Below are 17,588 nucleotides of genomic sequence, written 5' to 3'. Positions count from 1 at the left end.
CAGAGCTCGGAAACAAAGGGCAGTAATTGACTCTTCATGTTTCCGAGCTCTGCTGTCAGAAAAGGATGCACTAAAGCGAGATTTCTCAAGTTAATATATACGTTGTAATAAAAAAAAAGAAGAAACATAGAGACCCCTTCTGCATTTGTGCAATGAATAGGATCCTGATAAGACCCCAGCTCTATGCCATGAAATAGGCATTACTACTAAAGATAGCCTTTTGTTTTCTTTCAGTTTTACTGAAGGAGCAGTAACACTGGCATTGCTCAGTGCCCTATTATAGCAGAGATATGGGGATCTAAACAAGGTAAGACAATAATAATGGTGCATTAGTTTGGTGCATGCATCAGGAAGCTGAATTGAATATATATACATATTTTGTAAAAATGATGAAAGATTCCCTGAATATGAACTGTTCCTAAATGAAAATCTGGAAAAGGCTGAGGGGACCAACATGACTATGGAGCCAGGAGGTGTCTACATCCTCAAGCAGTTTTTAACAAAGAGGCAGTTTATTGCAGGTGGGAGGTTGTGCCGGAAATGTCACATGCATCATAAATGGCCGTGAATCCCGCAACTGAGTAACCAACGTCTTGTAAACCTGGTATCGTGTTTTTATTGTGACCCTGGTATCCCACTTTTCTATAGTGTTTGCCAAGACCTAGACCTATCCCTTGTAGACGATGGTCTAGGACCTTTTATGTGATGTGGAGGGGTGCACCAAGCATGCCATCATAGTGGGCACTGAATTACTGTTCCTCCTCTGGGTGCATCAGAGAAAAACAATGGTGACAGCATACCATGTTTTGTGAACCTTTAATGTCCAGACCGTTTTACCTGTGTCAGAGAGAGTTGGGTATACTTCTCCATGTCATGTACCGTTGAACAGGTATTTTAACCCCAGAACTTTGCGCTGACATTTTAAGTGCAAGTTGAGTGTGTGTATATGTGCAGTGAGTGTGTAGCACATGTATGGCAGCAGGGTGTTGAAGGTGGTATGAGATGTGACTACTAAGACCAGTGAGATCCAGTTTAGGAGCGCAAGGCACAAGAACTGGAGGTCGAGGAGAAGAGCTTCCTAAGACAGTGGAGGTGTATTAGAATCTGGAAGGTTGGAATCCAGATGCTGATATGAGTGAAGGAGGAGATAAGGCTCCCTTTAGAAATTCAGTGAGAACCTTGTTAGGAAAGGACTGGTGATTAGTTCTTTCTGAGCACTGCCATACCAGGTGGGGATGAGGTGTAGTATTGGATTTTCTGTTTCTGTTTTTCAAGGTTGGGAAGTTTCTAGGTTCTATTGCAATTTCCTTCTGACTGTGGCTAGCCACTCTTCTCCAAATAGACTCCAGATGGTACAAAATACTGCTGCCTGTCTTGTTAGTAATTTACCAATTAGAACAGCCTCCCTCCCCTTCTTGTGTCAACTCCACTGGCTCTTAATTAAGAGAATTAAAGTTAAGATATGTTGCATTGTACAGAAAGCTTTGAATGGCAGAGGTCCTGGTTATTTAACTGAAAAACATATTCCTTACCAGCCAAATAGATCCCTTCGCACAGGAGAAAAATCCCTGCTTGTAACTCCCTGTTTCAGAAAAGCCTATACAGGTGGTAAAGCTTTCTTCAATTTGGCCCCCCCATTACTGGAATCAATTACCGATAGATCTTTGAAAATGTTCAGAATATCTTCCGTTTAGAGGACTTCTTAAAACAGAAGTCTTCTGAGTCTTGGTCTTTTGGTCTGTACTGTATGTTTATGATAGCGTGGAGAAACCCTTCCGGGGTTGATTTACGTGCTTTATAAATTGAAAAAATAAAAATAGGTAGGGCCTGTCCTTTCTACCTGTCTGCCTAGCACCTAGAAGCCTGCCCTCCTTCTCAGAGAAAAAGGGAGAAAGCCCAGCCCTGAAGGAGGAGGGACTGTTCAAGAGGAGGAGTCAGTTGTCTTCCTGGTGTAAGGAACACATAGAATTTGATGATTGCCCTTGGGAGCAAATTTGGAGTCAACCCATGCCATGAGTTTTCTCCAACAGTAGCTCCCAGAGTGGACCAAGTGCTGAAATCAAGTCAAGACGTTATCCTATGCTATCGTATACTCCTGCAGCACTCAAAGGTTCCATGCTGCTGCTTACGACTCCTCAGTGAGCCCTGGAATGGAGCTGACATCCTTCTCAAAGAAGAAGCCCACCCAATCCTGGAAACTGAGCTGCCAGAAGAATTGAAGACCACAACTGCATGCAATCACCACCCTTTGGATCTTGGCCTGGAGGCTGCAATTGCTAGGACCACACCAACTGAGTAGGCTTGTCATGCTGGCTCCACAGCCACCACTTGACTTTCAAGTGAAACTGCCACTGCAGTTCCATGTCAGCGGAGATGTGGCTGAGAGCATCAACGAGATGAGCGTCCTCCAAACCATTCTGACTGAGCCAACATGAGTAGTTAATGGGTCCTTGTGCTAAAGGTTGAGCTAGATGTAAAGATTGTTTTCTGCAGTGGGAACAGTGGCTGTTGCTAAGAAATCCTTTTTACTAGGGTACAAATTATTGAACTAAACTGTGAGGTACTTAGAGGGTGTAGACACACAGCGAACAACCCGTATGCCCAATCTGTGCCTATGACTACATTAAAGTGGAACATCTATCAACACAATAATCACTCCAAGAATGGGGAGAGAGTGTTTTAGCAGAAGGGTGGTTTAACTCTGCATCATAGTTATATTTGAAACCATGCAACTGCGCCCCATTAAATTGTGTTGTATAATATTTTGCCATGATCAGAAAGTGTTTTCTTTGTAATAAGATAGGCACTCAGCAGGACAACCCATTTCCTGTGTCCGTTGTAAGCTCTGAGAATTTTTCCCCTTTAAATTCTCAGCTTTTAGCCCCTACACTACCTCCCTGAGAAGCCTTTGACTGCTTGCTTTTGCTACCATGATATCCAAGCATGAGAATGCTGTACTTGTCCCAATTTATAGACACATCGTGGGACGGCCCAAAGATACCAGTGTCAAGTGACATAAAGCCACGATGGCTGGGTAACAGTAGCCTCTGATTGCCATGTGACACCCTGAGCAGGGTCTGGCAGGGGGGCATTTAGTATTGCTCCGCTGCTGAAAATACTCTGTATTTGCACTAAATTAGAGTGACCTCCGGTAATAAACTTGGAGATATGCACACTTCTCAGCTCATGATTGTACCCACATTGATTAATAGTTAGTGAACAGAGGTTGGGAAGGAATGAAAAACAAACAGTTTTACCAACTGGGGAAGAATGATAAACTGCAGCTGAAACAATATACTTGGCAGTGTCAATCAAGGCCCTTATACTTTCATACTCCCAGCTTTATGAGGGTTCAGGACATTGTTTCCTCCTTGTCATGGCTTGACATGTCATTTAGATACAGCAGTTTTGGGACCCTAATTAGAAGCAATATGCATATGAACAACCAAATGAAGAGGGGGGCTTTCTTAAATTGTTATTCTGGAAGCCCAAAGATGATTTACCAGCACTGTGTGTGGTTAGTCCACCGTGATGCCCCAGCAACATTTCTATTTGTATCACTAAGAACTTGACCAGACCTTCAGACTTGAAGGTTGCATGAAAAGAAAATGGATTGCTTGTTAAAGTGACTACCTGGCTTTATTGAACACAACATTATTTGATTCAATGTTAGCATTTGCTTCAAAACTGATGTGATCTGCCCAGTTGATTTCAAGAATGTCATCAATGAAGCTTTGATTTGGATAAGGTAATATAGTGAAACTGCTTAAAGTTCATATTGAGCCACTTCTTCAAGTCAAAATGTTTGACATGAGCTCCTGACCCTGAGACAAGTGTGCCTAAAGATAATTTAATTCCCATAATCAGAACCCAGAATACCCAGACTGGAAGGCATACCAAAATACCTTATGGACAGTAAGTTAAGGTTTTCATGCTAGATGCACTTTATTATATTGTGTACAAATAATTATCAGTGATGGAAGTGCATGAAGTAAACATTATAAGCAAAGCATTTTTAAACATGAGTAATACTATAATTCACATTGAGACACAGCTCTCATTCTCAGTGCCATTGTATTTCAGGATAGATTTGACTTGTGGTGGACATGATGAAAATCTCAAAGGCTTAGGAAGCATAGTGGATACTACATTTCTCAACATCTAATTTGTTTAAGAGTGGCCCAAGGCAATCCTGCAAAGGTTTCTTATTTAAAAACTGAAACAAAAGCTGCATGTCCTCATGATGGCAGGCATGAAGTCATCATTAAGCAAGTGCTCTTTAGATTTTGCTCCATTGATTTATGGTTCCATGTGACCCTAACAGTGATTAAGTGGATGACGCTTAATACCTTGAAGCAGTTTTAGTGCACCCTAAAAAACAATATCAAACTAGTTATCATGAAAGGACTAATCATTTGCATGCAAATGAGAGAGAATGTCAATATCTGGTTTTACACAGCATCAAGACATCTTTGAAATGATGCAACCGGTTTACACCTCTGTTCAAGAGAAAATGCCTACTAGCCAATTGTATTTGGTCACTCGCAAAGATGGCTGTGGTTTGCTTGTTTCTGGTCCATAGTCAGATATATATAGACCAGGGGTCTCCAACCTTCTCTGTAGCAAGAGCTACTTAGGATCAGTTGAAATCATCCCAAGCTACCAATAGTAGTGGTGCATTAGTGACCACCGATGCAGGATGGTCAGGAGTGATCGCATCAGTGCATATGGCAGGGTAGCCTGCAGTTAAAGTAAAAAAGCGTTATCCACCTTAGTCTCAATTCCCCAGGCACCAAGTTATTTATACAAGTAATAAATGTCTACAACCCAAATAATAGATTTAAATGTATTTTGAAAAGTTAACCATCTTCCTCCAAACATCAGCTGAAAATATACACATTATCATCTTGAAAACATGTTTTTAATTGTGGTGTACATATTATAATTCAACGAAGCAAAAGCTTCAATATTGAAAGGCTGGTTACACACAGGAGAGCTAGTCACAGGTAGCTGGTGAGCTACTAGGAGTTCACCAGCTACTCTTTATAGACACCTGATATAGACATACTAAGAGAGTTCTCAGAGGCAGGGTAGAATGTGGGAGTAGAACAAGATATGCAATCCAGTGTTTCACACTTTTATAGCAGAACTGCAATTACACAATAGATTTAACACAAATTTAATGAACATTGCATATTCCATGAAGGTCAGTTAGTAAGTGCCCCCCTTTCATTACCCTGGGTTTAGTATCTGTCATCAAAATCATCTCATCCACCAATCATTTCTCTTACTTGGAGAACCCAATATCAGCAAAACTCATTCAAACTTGTTCTGCTGATATTGCCTCCTTAATCCTCACTATATTCATTTGCATGCTAGAAGAGAAGCCATTTCAATCAAAACTCAAATCCGCCAAAGATCCTGCTTCTCAAAAAACAAACCTTGACACAGATAATCTTGAAAACTTCAGATCTAATTGCAAGCTGCTATTCCTCAGAAAAATCATTGAAAAGCTTTCTCCAACCGCCTCATGAACCATACATTAAACAGTTTCCTAATCAAGTTAAAATATGTTTTCAGGCCTTCTTGCAGCCGAAAGACTGCCTGACTATGATTTTACAAAATGGCCAGTCTGATGTTACTATGTTATGAGTCAGCAGTGTTAGACACTATTAACCACAACTAACTCCTGAACATCCTGTGGTCCAAAAAGAGTATTGAAGGCAAAATTCCAAAATGGTTCAATCCTCTCCACAATTTGTCACTGTGAACTCATCTGAATCTTCTTTCCAGTAAACAGTGGCCCCATACAAGGCTCAATCAAATAGCTCATATATTCATTTGCCTCAGGGTGCCACAGAGCAACATGATCCAATTATCGGAAGACAGTCTACTGTACCCAAAGTCTTTGACTCTTTAGACATTACATCCTGCAAAGTTCTTCCTTGAAAATCCAATACATTTGATGTCTGCCCTCTCTCTAAATCTGAACCCAAATAATGCAAAGTTACTTTTTCTTCATTCCAACAACCCCTGACTCCCATTGGTTTCAAAATGGCTTAATTCCCTGCTTTCAAGCAGAATTATACCCTTTTCAGTACGGCCACCAGATCCTTTAATTTTATCATTGAATCAAACCAAAACCTGATGAAACACGGGAAACAACCTTTACAAAGCAGTCATTACAACGCACTACCTTTGTAATGCAGTCATTAAAACGCACCATCCTTTACATCGCATGCCATGACAACGCAGCCATTACAATGCATGTCACTACATCAAATGTCATTACAACGCATGTCACTACAACTCATGCCATTACAACGCATTATAAGGTAAGTAATGGGGAATAGTAATTTTTAACCCTACACTATCCAACAATTACCCTACTGTTGCACTCACTGGAGTGGGAATAGTAATTTTTACCCCTACACTATCCAACACTTACCCTACTGTTGCACTCACTGGAGTGGAATAGTCATTTTTACCCCTACACTATCCAAAACTTATCCTACTGTTGCACTCACTGGAGTGGGAATAGACATTTTTACCCCTACAGTAACCAACACTTACCCTACTGTTACTATAAAAGTAATGTGCGTTGTAATGGTATGAGTTGTAATGGTATGCGTTGTAATGGAATGCGTTGCAAGTGTAGTTTCTAAAAATGCGTTGTGATGGCATGCATTGTAAAATCATGCATTGTGATAGATGTTGCGATGTAACAACTGCGTTGTAATGGCATGCATTGTAAATGTTTGCGTTGTAATGTCATACAACCATGAAACACATCAACAAACTAACAAAACAGCATCATATTAGCTACATCTCTCCAGGAAAATTATAACCTCCATACCTCAAGCTGACTTCAGTCCACCTAATCAGTCACTTGTCCACTCCCATCTCGATGAAGGTAATTTCATCTTAACTGGTCTTCACAAACCCCCGGTGCCACTGATGCTGCAGCCTGTCTCCTTTTCAGTGCAAAACATTAGACCACATAATTTCAATACTTAAACAACTACACTGGGGGGGCGTGGCCAAGATGGCGGCGAGGTGAGACGCATCTCTCTGTCTCTCCCTCGCGCACCCGAGAATAGCGCCGGAGCGGGACCGATTTCCCTTCCCGTTTCCTGCACACAGCACCGCCGGCGAAGCCCGAGAGCGGGGCGCACCTGTGGAGACCCAGCCGGTGTCCCTGTGAGCGGTGGGGCTCGCCCGCCGGCGGAGGACATCGAGGCCGCTTGCGGCCTAGCAGCGAGCGATACGACCCCGGCCTCAGGTGCGGAGGGCCCAGCGTGGGGGACGGCGCCCACGGCAGTGCGGTAGCGGCCGGGACGGCCCGGGGCTGCACACCAGCGGACACAGCACCGAGCCGGTTGCTGCGGCAGCGCAGACCTGTAGGTCAAGGCGGCGGCTGGCGCCCAGAAGGGCCCGCGGCCTAGCGGGACGTGGCGCGGGCTCGGCCCGACGCGGAGCCTTCGGTGGAATGCAGGGGGCTTGACGGACTGGGGATCACCCGCCCGTACCGGACAGCGCGGTACGATCCGGGACCCGGCACTGCAGCGCACATAGAGGAAGGAGGTGCCGTCAGGAGGCCTCCAGGTCCCCAGAGGTGAGAAGGGAGGACTCGCGACCCCGGGAGTGTGGAGCACAGTGAGGAGCCCAGCGGAACCGGTGCGGACCGGCCCTTCTGAAGCGGGGGTGGGGGTGGAGGAGGTGAGGGCTGCAGACAATCGCCCCACGGTCGGTGGGAGAGAGCCCTGAGATGTGAAGAGCGGTCACGGATTCTGCCCACCCCCCCGTCGGAAGCAGCGTAGGTGAGAGGCGAGGCGACCCGCGGAGGTGCGGAGGGCGAGCCTCGGAGTCCTGCCTGGCCTGCGAGGGGCGCGTTTCCTGCGGCCCCCTCCGGAGGGCCTCGGCTGAGGCGGGCCTACCAGCAAGATGGCGACACAGAGGGGTAAGGGCAAAGACAAGGCCCAGGGCAAGTCGCTGCAGGAGCTGTTTGCCAAGTCCCAGGGGGGGGCGCCGACGGTGGCCCCGGATCCGCGATCGACCACGGCTGAGGCGACGCCGTCGAAGGGGTCAGGAGATGACGGAGCGGAACCTATCACCAAGGCCCTACTGCTGTCGCTATTCGCGGAACAGAAGGAGGAACTTAAAGGCATGCGGCAGGAGCTGGCGGCAGAGCTACGGGAGGTCCGGAGGGACCTGGACGGCCTGGGGGAAAGGGTGCAAGTGGTGGAAGACAGGGCGGACGCACAGGACACGGAACTCTCCCTGGTCCACCAGGACCTTCTCCGGCTACACGACCAGCAAGTGGACATTCAAACCCACCTGGAGGACCTGGAGAATCGGTCAAGGAGGCATAACATCCGCATCCGGGGGGTGAAGCGAGACGCCGAGGCGGGAGACATCTTCACCTTCGCCCGCGAGCTCTTCAATCAGATCCTGGGTAAGCCGGCGGATACGGCGCTCACTCTGGACAGGGCCCATCGGGTGGGCCCTCCGCGCCCGGACAATGCCCTTCCCGCCGACATCCTGGTTTGTGTCCAGGACTACACCACTAAGGAGGAGATCCTCCGGGCGGCCCGAACACAACACCCCATCGCCTTTCGGGGTTAGCACCCGGTGCTCTATCAGGACCTGTCCGCCCTGACACTGCAGAAGCGCAGAACCTTCCGCCCTGTCACGGAGGCCCTCCGTCAACGGGACATCAAATACTCTTGGGGCCATCCGTTTCGTCTTATTTTCCGTCATGAGGATCGGCTGTACCAGCTTCGATCTCTGGCGGAGGCGTGCCAGCTGCTGGACATTGATTGCCCGAAGGAGGAGGGGGACGGCCAGGCACCAAGCTCTCAGAGAACCGGCGGCCCCGGCGTGGGCTGGAGCCTATTGAAGCAGCGACGCAGGGGCTCTAGACGACGGAGGCCGCCCCCCGAGGAGATCGCCCAGGGCCGTCAGGATGCCATATCTTCAGTGGCTGAAACGCTGGCACCGAGGGGCGAGGTCCCCTGAGGGTAACTAACTGGGGTCTGTTGCGAGGTTGTTTTTTTTTTTTTTCTTTTCTCTCCGATGGCTTGTGCCTACGCTCTCGTTGGGGCTTGGCTGGCGGACATGAGGGCGGCCGGGCGGGGGAGGGGGGGACACTTTGGTACGCCACGTTCCCCTTTGACTCTGGACTTCCTGATCTTCCTTGGAAAATGGACTTTTGGTACGCTTCGTGGTTTTGGGGTTGGGGAGGGGGGCTGCATGGGGTTAGTTGGGGTTCTCTGTTTCTTTATTTCCTTTCTTTCTTTTCCTTCTCTTTCCTGTGTCGGGTCGGGGGGGCGGTGGTTGGATGCCAGGGACGCATTTGGGAGGGCACGGGGATGCGCACAGCCAGTGGGTGCTCGCTGATTGATAGGAATGCCTCCAGTGACACTTAAGATCCTTACGCTCAATTTCCGGGGCCTGAATAACCCAATTAAGTGCCGTTCCAGTGTGTAAGGTGGCGGAGATAAAGGGCAGGCTGCTGGTCTATCAATTCCACATGGGAGACTACACATTCACAGCAGGTACGATTTATGCGCCCAACGAGGGACCGGAGCGGTTCCTCCAGACAGCACTGACGAACTTATCGGCCTCCTCGGACCGGAGGTTGTTGCTTGGGGGTGACCTAAACCTGGTCTTCGACAACATGATGGACCGGTCGGCCCATCGCACGGGGCAGGTGGGGGCCTTGTCTCAGTCGGGACACACAGCGCTGCAGGAACTAGACATGGTGGACCTCTGGCGGCTACACAACCCCACGGCCCGGGAATACACACATACGTCGGGTGCGCACGGTACATATGCACGCCTGGATTATTTTCTGGCCACCCGCGTGCTCATTCGGGAGGCCTCGGGGGTGGAGATATTGGCGGCGTCCCTCTCCGACCATGCGGCGGTGGTTATGACGCTGACGCTCCCGCCTATGGGCAGGAGGATGCACCAGTGGCGGTTGCGGGATTCGCTCCTGCTTCGCCCCGCGGTGGTCACACAGCTACAGGGGGTCATTGAGGAATACCTTCGGTTCAATGACAATGGAGCCACAACCCTCGCCACGTGCTGGCTGGCCCTGAAGGCGGTGGTCCGGGGAGCCATTATAGCCCTCTCTGCTGCGGAAAACAAAGAACGACAGGAGAAGCGTGCGGAACTTTCGCAGAAAGTCAGGGAATTGGAACGGATGCATAGCTGAACGGGGGCTCCGAGAGTCTGGCGGCTGTTAAAAGCGCAGAGAGCGCAGCTAGAAGCGCTAGATCGCGACAAGGCGGAGTATGCAGCACTGCGCCTACGGCACAGCTATTATGTGGGAGGTGATAAATGTGGTGGCCTTCTGGCCCGCTGCCTGCGGGAGCGTCGACAACGAGAGGGCGTCAAGGAGATAGAGGACTCCCATGGGGCCCTGCATACAGACGATGGGGAGATTGCCGCGACGTTTCGGGATTTTTATGCCCGGCTCTATGACGCGCAGCCCCTCGACGGTGGCGGGATGGACGCGTATCTGGAACATGCGCGGGTGGAGGGCCTGCCCTTACTCCAGGCTGAGCTGCTGGAATCGCCGATCCGGCCGGAGGAGGTGATTTCAGCCATCGCGAGGCTCAAGGTGGGCAAGTCCCCGGGCCCGGATGGCTTCTCGGCCATGTTTTATAAACAATACTGCTCACTGGTCACTCCACTCCTCACGCGCCTTTTCAACTCGTTTGACACGCTCGGGGAGTTGCCCCCATCCCTACTGGATGCGGCGATCGTGGTGATCCCCGAGCCTGGGAAGGACGGCAAGCAGTGCGGCTCCTATCGGCCTATTTCCCTCCTCAACGTGGATCTCAAGCTGTACACGGGGATCTTGGCGGCTCGTATTGCGCCCCACTTGCCGAACCTCATAGACCCGGACCAGGCGGGCTTTATCCCAGGCCGCCAGACGAGCGACCACACGAAACGGGTCCTGCATCTGATAGAGAAGGCCTCCCGCTTCCCGGCCGACTACGCCTTGCTGGCGGTAGATGCCGAGAAGGCATTCGACCGGGTGCACTGGCCCTATCTCGAGGCGGTCCTGTGCCGGTTCGGCTTCCGGGTCAAAATGAGGGCACGGATACTCAACTGCTACCGCGACCCCCACGCATCGGTCCGAGTTAACGGCCACACGTCATCGCCCTTTCGGGTTTCCCGGGGCACGAGGCAGGGCTGTCCCCTCTCCCCGTTGCTCTTCGCCATGTACATGGAGCCCCTAGCGCAGCACATACGCCAAAACGGCCAAATCGCCGGTGTCCGGTTCGGGGGGGACACTCACAAGGTCTGCCTCTATGCCGACGATGTCCTACTGACCTTCAGGGAGCCCTCGACGTCCCTGGGAGCGATCCTGCAGGAGCTGTCGGTGTTCGGGGATATATCAGGCTTCAAAGTTAACATCGCTAAGTCAGTGGCGCTCTCCCTCTCTCTCGCGCCGGGCACGGTGGCGGACCTCCGCACGAAATATCCGGTCCCCTGGGCGACGGGCCCTGTCCCTTACCTCGGGGTGCTGCTAGCGCCCACGATCCCATGTATTAGGACCATGAACTACGACCGTCTTTCCTCCGCCGTTAAAGCGGATCTCCATCGCTGGCGCCGTCTGCCGATCTCATGGCTGGGGCGGATCGCGGCCATTAAAATGACGATATTGCCTAAAATCCTGTACTTGTTCCACACGCTCCCCATATATCAACCGAAAGGGTGGATCAAGCGGGTCCAATCCGATCTGGCACACTTCATCTGGCAGGGCAGGAAGCCGCGACTCAAACGCCAGATTAGCGCGCTCCCGCCGGAGCACGGGGGCGTTGGCGTCCCGGATCTCTTGCTCTACTTCCAGGCCGCTCAGCTACGGTACCTGGCGGAATGGATGAAGCCCATGTCCGAGAAGCATTGGCTGTTCCAGGACCGGGCGGTGGCGGGGAGGGCCCTGGCCGCGGTCCCGTTTCTTCGGCGGGACCAACGGCCACCCAATCTGTACGCCTCGTGGGTGACCCAGGCAACGGTGCGGACCTGGGACCAGACTGGTGAGAGTCAGGACCTGACGTCCTTCCCCTCGCCTCTCACCCCTTTGTTTGGTAACTTCGACTTCCCGCCGGGGCTTCCAGAATCCGCATTTTCGGGTTGGCGCTACTCCGGCTGCAGAGCGCTGGGGGTCCTTTACGACGCCCAGGGGTTTATTCCCCTAGCACAGTTGGCAGCCGAATACGGCATTCCGGTCACGGACCGGATCGGGTACCTGCAGGTTAAACACTGGGCCACTCGGCCGAGGGAGAAACTTGCAGCGCAGCGCCGGCTCACCCCGTTCGAGCGCTGGCTGATCACTCGCCAGACTGACAAGAAACTGACATCGGATCTATACAAAATGCTCCTGTCGACACACCACCACTCATATCACGCAGGGAGGGCACGCTGGGAGAGGGATTTGGGAAAGGACCTGCTGGCGAAGTAATGGGAGGGCTGTTGCTATAGGGCTCGCCACACAGCTACACACGCAGGGCTCACCGAAACATTTACTAAACTGGTGACGTACTGGTACTACACACCGCAGCGTCTACACCGCATGGATAACTCACATAGCGGGGTCTGTTGGAGAGGGTGCAGTCAACTGGGCACTCTCGCACACATTCTTTGGGATTGCCCCTTGCTAGCGCCCTACTGGCGTCAAATTCTGGATGAGGTGGACAAATACTTTGACACGGAGCTGCCCAGATTCCCTGCATACATCATCCTGGGGGTCCCCAATGCCCTTACCTATCCTCTAAAATCCCGCCGGGGGAAACAGATAGCCTTGGCGCTGGGGGCGGCCACGCAGTGCCTCCTGGCTTGTTGGAGGACACCCCGCATACCCACGCATCTAGAATGGCTGCATCGCCTCTGGCACATCTTGGGGATGGAACGCATCTCTTTGACACTGGCGGGGAAGGGCGACGCTTTCCCGGAACTGTGGCAGCCGTTCAGGTCCTTGTTGGCGCAGGACTTCAGGGAGCTGACGTGTCCCCGATACCTATGCATCCTGCGGCTTAGCGATGACCTGGAAGATGGGGAAGCCACATAGCCGCCTTGTTTGGCCACCGGGTTCGGGGCAGAGCGGTGCACACGCCTTCTTGGTCCCTTCGTTCCCGGGGCAGGGTCTTTACTCCTTCATTTCTCCCTCTTTCCTTTCTTTCTTTGTCTCTCTTGATGGTGGGTTGGGGGGGGATTGGGGGGTTCCGGCGGGAGGGGAGTTGCGGGGGGGGATAGCTTCGGTTTCCCATCCACCTGTGGGGGGGGGGAGACCTCAGCTGCGGCTGCTCCTGCCTGGGCCGGGAAAGTGTATTGGCTTGCCGCTATTGGTTCTTTGATGAAAACCTTTAATAAAAGATTTAAACCTAAACAACTACACTGGTTTCCTGCAGAGGTCTACATCAACTCCAAAATCTCCTGCATAACCAACATGGCTATCCACACTAATCTCCCTCCTTACCTCAAAAATAACTTCATACCACAGGAGGAGAAGAGACAAGAAGGGGGAGAATCAACCCCCTCCTCAAATCCTGAGAAGCAAAAGAGCACATCAAACTTTCTCCTGCCTGGCCCACAGACTTTGGAACGCCATCCACAATGCTATGAGACTGAACTGGAAAATCTTGTCCTTTGGGAAAAACATCAAGACTAATCTGCTCAAAATAAATTATCTCCTCTAGTCACCCTCATCCACCTCTATCAAATTAAAAGACCCCACCCCACCATTCTTTTTACCAGGACCACCCCATCATTTATATTGTGTCTACGTATCTTGTTCTCATATTGTTGCATGTTCTCTGTTATCACGTTGCTCTCCATAACGTACTATATTGGCACAGAGGCTCGGTACACCCTCAATAAATACCCAAATAAGTAAATACAATCAAGTTGACCTCCTAATGATAAATAGCTGATTTAGATCAGCTAAACCTAAAAATATGACCAACAGTCTCTCTGGAGCCTTTACACACTGAGCTGGCATGTGGGCTAGAGGGGCGCATCTATAAACTGCATCAGAGACTTGCTGACAGTGGAAGAGATGATACTGTCTATCTCACAAGGTTCAAGTCAAGTCAAGTCATAAAATTTGTATAGCGCACTACGTACCCAGAGGGTTTCAAGGCGCTTAGGAAGGGGAGGAGGATTATTTGTCAAATATCCACGTTTTAAGCTGCTTTCTGAACGCTAGGTGGTTCTGGGTGAGGCGAAGGTAGGCGGGGAGTGAGTTCCATGTTTTAGCAGCCAGGTATGCAAAGGATCTGCCTCCCATGGTGGTCTTGTTGATGCGAGGTATAGTGGCGAGGGCTTGGCTGGAAGATCGTAGTTGGTGGGAGGGGGTGTAGAAGGACAGTCGAGAGTTGAGGCAATCTGGTCCGATGTCGTAGAGTGATTTGTGTGCGTGGGTAAGCAGTCGGAAGGTGATCCTCTTATTGACGGGTAGCCAGTGGAGGTCTTTAAGGTGATCAGAGATGTGTTCGTTGCGAGGGATGTCTAATATGAGCCTGGCTGATGCGTTTTGGATTCGTTGGAGTTTCTTCTGGAGCTTTGCGGTAGTACCCGCGTAGAGGGTGTTTCCGTAGTCCAGTCGGCTCGTGACTAGAGCGTGGGTAACTGTTTTCCTTGTTTCGAGGGGGATCCAGCGAAATGTTTTTCTGAGCATGCGAAGAATGTTGAAGCAGGAAGAGGATACGGCGCTGACTTGTCTGTTCATTGAGAGTGAAGAATCCAGGATGACGCCTAGGTTCCGTGCGTGGTCTGTCGGGATGGCTGCTTTTCCGAGGGCTTCAGGCCACCAGGAATCGTCCCATGCAGAGGGGGATGTACCTAAGATGAGGACTTCAGTTTTGTCTGAGTTCAGTTTCAGACGGCTTTGTTTCATCCATTCGGCAACTTCTTTCATTCCTTCGTGTAGGTTAGTTTTGGCGGTGCTAGGGTCATTGGTGAGAGAAAGGATTAGTTGAGTGTCGTCCGCGTAGGAGATGATGTTGAGGTTGTGTCGGCGTGCGATGGCCGCGAGGGGGCTCATGTATACGTTGAAGAGGGTGGGACTGAGTGAGGATCCTTGAGGGACGCCGCAGATGACTTCAGAGGCCTCGGACTTGAATGGAGGAAGGCGGACTCTCTGGGTTCTTCCGGTGAGGAACGAGGTGATCCATTCAAGTGCTTTTCCTTGGAATCCGATGTTATTGAGGCGTTGTAGAAGGGTGCTGTGGCAGACTGTATCGAATGCTGCAGAGAGGTCGAGGAGGATGAGGGCGACTGTGTCTCCGTTGTCCAGTAGAGTTCGAATGTCGTCTGTTGCTGCGATGAGGGCAGTCTCAGTGCTGTGTTTGGCTCGGAAGCCGGACTGTGAGGAGTCGAGGGATTTGTTGGCTTCGAGGAAAGCGGCGAGCTGGTTGTTGACGGCTTTCTCGATGACTTTGGCTGGGAATGGAAGAAGCGAGATGGGGCGGTAATTTTTGAGTTCGGTGGGGTCCGCTGTTGGTTTTTTCAGAAGGGCAGTGAGTTCGGCGTGTTTCCAGTCTTCTGGGAAGGTAGCGGAGTTGAAGGAGCAGTTGATGACGTCTCGGAGGTGCGGTGCTATGACGGAGTCTGCTTTGTTGAAGATGTGGTGAGGGCATGGGTCTGTGGGGGATCCTGAGTGGATGGAATTCATCAGGCGGATGGTGTCCTCAGTGGAGATTGGGTTCCAAGCGTTAAGGGTGTTCACGGGGGGAAGGTGGTCAGCAGATGGTAGGGTGGGTTGGTTTCCGGGTTGGTTGTCAAAGCTGTTGTGGATGTCTGCAATCTTGTTGTGGAAAAAAGAGGCTAGGGAGTCGCAGAGGGTTTGAGAGGGGGTGATGTCGTTGGAGTTGGCCGAGGGATTGGAAAATTCCTTGACGATGTTGAAAAGTTCCTTGCTGTTGTGGGCGTTGTTGTCAAGTCGATCCTTGAAAGCTGTTTTCTTGGCTTTTCGGATCAGTTGGTGGTGGGTGCGGGTGGCGCTTTTGAAGGCGTCCTTGGTGCTGGTGGTTGGGTCTTTTTTCCAGGCCTTTTCAAGGGAGCGGCAGAGTTTCTTGGACTTCTTGAGATCATCGTTGAACCATGAGGCTTTCTTGCTGCCAGGTTTGCTTTGACGTTTTTTCAGTGGAGCTAAGGTGTCGGCGGTGTTGGATAACCATAGGGTGAGGTTGGCGGCGGCTTCGTTGGCGTTAGAAGAGAGGGCTGGGGAGTTTCGAAGGAGCGATGCGGAGATTTGGTCCGTGGTGATTTTGTTCCAGTTTCTTTGCAGGGTAGGTTGGGAGTGGATGATGGGTTTCGGCTTGTTGTAGATGAAGTGAACGCAGCTGTGGTCGGTCCAGAGGAGATCCGTAGTGTGGCAGAAGGAGATATGATTGCTGGATGTGAAGATGGGGTCGAGTGTGTGACCTGCGATGTGGGTGGGGGAAGTGACTAGTTGTTTAAGTCCGAGGTTGGCGAGGTTGTCCACGAGGGTGGAGGTGTTGTGGTCGTTGGTCTTTTCAAGGTGAAAGTTGAGGTCTCCCAGAAGGATGTAATCTTTGGAGGGGAGCGCGTGTGGGGTGATGAAGTCCGTGATGTCTTCACTGAATTTTGCGCGGGGTCCTGGTGGTCTGTAGAGGAGAGTGCCTCTGAGTGTTGTTTTGGGGTCGATGTGGATCTGGAAGTGAAGATGTTCGGAGTTGGCGAGATTGACGTCAGAGCTGGTTGAGATGCGGATAGATTTCTTGTGGACGATGGCGATTCCTCCTCCTGTGTGGCTGGTACGGTCTTTGCGGGTGATCTTATAGTCTTCAGGGATGGCAATGGTGATATCTGGTGCGGAGGAAGCATTCATCCATGTTTCCGTAAGGAAGGCGATGTCCGGGGAAATGGTGTCTAGTAGATTCCATAGGTCAATGGCATGCCTATGGACCGATCGGGTGTTGAGAAGGATGCATTGTAGGTGGTTGGGGTCGGGAATCTGTGGTGTGGACGTAGCAGAGATGTTGTCGGTGCCGCTGAATTTGCAGGAGTAGCAGGAGAAAGGGCCATGGGTGTGTCCAGGAGCGGCAAGGACGCAGTTGGGGGTGCGACCGGGGTCGAGGGCTAGGAGGGAGGCGGCATCGTAGGTAATGCGGGAGGGCTGGGCAGCTCGAGGGGCAGGGGGTCTGGCGCTGGGCGCGGTCCAGGCGCGGACGGGCGTAGACGGGCTTACCTTTGGCGCACCTTCGGCGCGGGTTGGGCGCGGACGCTGCGCGTGGGCGCTGCGCGCGGGAACTACTGTCATATATGGATAGCGGAGGGGGAGGGGCGAGGGCGGCTCAGCTGGGAGGCGTGGCGGGCTCAGGGGAACACAACAACAGCAGGATCAAAATGGAGGGGAGGTCAGAGCAGGGCGCCGGGGCAAATCACACACAACAATGCAATCAAAGCAATGTAAGCGCTGTGGGATAATAGCGCTATGAAATTACGAAGCTTACTAAAAATGGAGCTATGCAGATATCACAACTTGGTTACAATGCAGCAATACGATACCACGCTGTGAGGAGCAGCGAGGGGAGCGATCACTCAAGGCG

This window comes from Triturus cristatus, chromosome 8 (assembly GCF_964204655.1).
Source record: "Triturus cristatus chromosome 8, aTriCri1.1, whole genome shotgun sequence".
In the NCBI taxonomy this organism is placed as follows: Eukaryota; Metazoa; Chordata; class Amphibia; order Caudata; family Salamandridae; genus Triturus; species Triturus cristatus.
This window is presented reverse-complemented; position numbering follows the sequence as displayed.